Source organism: Phyllobates terribilis, unplaced genomic scaffold, assembly GCF_046119375.1.
Source record: "Phyllobates terribilis strain yellow unplaced genomic scaffold, ASM4611937v1 Scaffold_12__6_contigs__length_324123572, whole genome shotgun sequence".
Lineage (NCBI taxonomy): Eukaryota > Metazoa > Chordata > Amphibia > Anura > Dendrobatidae > Phyllobates > Phyllobates terribilis.
This window is the reverse complement of record NW_027362772.1, coordinates 175,812,944-175,814,884: the sequence shown is the minus strand read 5'-3', so window position 1 is coordinate 175,814,884 and position 1,941 is coordinate 175,812,944. Positions and strand designations below refer to the sequence as shown.

The 1,941-nt window shown below is 40.5% G+C and overlaps 1 pseudogene; it reads left to right on the top strand.

Moving 5' to 3' along the window:
* The first annotated feature begins 630 nt into the window (after window positions 1-630).
* Window positions 631-1,722, top strand: LOC141173182 (actin, cytoplasmic 1 pseudogene; annotated as a pseudogene).
* The last annotated feature ends 219 nt before the right edge of the window (window positions 1,723-1,941 follow it).

Genomic DNA, 1,941 nt, shown 5'->3' with positions numbered 1-1,941 from the left:
GAGAACTTGCAAGTAGATCATGTGGATCTGCCTATAGCTCCTCACTCCTCATCGTCCCTCCAAATGAAACGACAGTTGGTGCTTTAAAAAATTCAATCTCAGTAATGGAGAAATCTGTCATCACTGAATATAGATTTTATAACTTTTACCCATGAAGTGAGAGTGAATGATCAGTGCAGGAGGAGAAAGAAGTAGATTTATCTCATAAGATAAATTATAAAGTTGCTTAATTCATGTGTAATATTGATTTATGAAATAACACTTAAAACGGCGGTTACTCTTTAAGCTTGAGAGGTGGATGAGCGACAAACTGAATCACTGAACTGAATCACTGAATATTTACCACTGTCTTTGGTAAAGGAGCATTCCTCTCCAACAGTTCTCCAACCTTTAAATTTCCAGCAGCAGTCAGGATAGGCTGAGTGTTGCAGTTTGCAAAAGATCAGAGGCGGATCTGCCAGTTGGCCAGGGCTTTGGAGCCCCTTATTTGAATGCAGAGTAGCAATATAATAATTTTAGGTTTACTATCATTTAAATACACTTAGAATATTGTGACATCACTGATTGTTTCTGCATATTCCACACCAGAAAGTGCTCATCTCTCAGTGAAGATCTGGCCTAGACATAAAAATGTCTAATTATCTAGATGCTCCAGTCGTCATTTTTGACAATGGATCCGGTATATGTAAAGATGGACTATCTGGTGATACTGTACCAAGATCAGTCATCAGCTCAATGATTGGTCGTGTTATAACCGGATACAGCATGCTGGAAGCCAACAGAAAAGCTTACTATGTTGGTGAAGAAGCTCAATCCTTAAGAGGAATCTTGGCATTGACATATCCCATAGAGCACGGCATTGTGAAATCTTGGCCGGACATGGAGAGGATCTGGAAGCATGTGTATGACTGTGAGCTTCAAATTCAATCTAATGAAAGCCCCGTCTTGCTATCTGAAGCTCCGTTCAATCCAAGAAGCAACCGTGAGATCATGGCAGAAGTGATGTTTGAAAGCTTTAATGTCCCTGCCATGTATGTGGCATTACAAGCTACTCTGTCTCTCTATGCCAGTGGTCGCACAACAGGCTTAGTCGTGGACATTGGAGATGGTGTCACCTCTACATTTCCCATATTTGAAGGTACTCCACTGCCCCATGAAGGAAATCGTCTTAACTTCGCTGGTCGGGACATCACAGATCATTTAATGAGGCTTCTTATGGAGACCGGACATTCCTTTGTTAGCAGCGCAGAGAAAGACATTGCTAGAGAAATAAAGGAGAAACTTTGCTCTCTGGCTTTAGATTCAAAGGAGGAAGGGGAAAAGTGTTCTGCAGAAGGTTTAGAGAAATACATACTTCCAGATGGGAAGGTCGTTACCATTGGTCGCCAGAGGTTTCTTACGCCAGAGATCCTATTTTCTCCATCTATCAATGGATGCTCTAGGTGTGCACAAAATGATCATTGAAAGCATTTATGGATGTCACTTTTCAAAAACATCTTGTTGTCTGGTGCATCTACCCTTTTCCCAGGCCTTGAGGATAGACTTTACAACAAAATTAGAACCCTGGCACCAGAGACTGTTCATATTAAAGTTTTTGCCTGGAGTGATAGTAAATTTGCTCCGTGGATTGGAGGATCAATCCTGACCAGATTAGAATCTTTTAAGGAGATGTGGATCACATCCGAGGATTACAGCGAGTTTGGTTCATCCATTATACATTGAATGGCCTGACTCTACATTGTACATAAAACCTACTATGTCTTACTTATGTGACAGTAAAACAGTTTCATCTGAATATGAATCCTTTGTGTTGCCTTTTGGTGGTTAAAATCGATAATGTGCAATGTGCCACAAATTTCTGGCTTTCATGAGCAATTTCAGTGAATGAGAATTTTGAATTCAACTCACTCATTTTCATGTGCGCGTCTATGGCTTTTACAG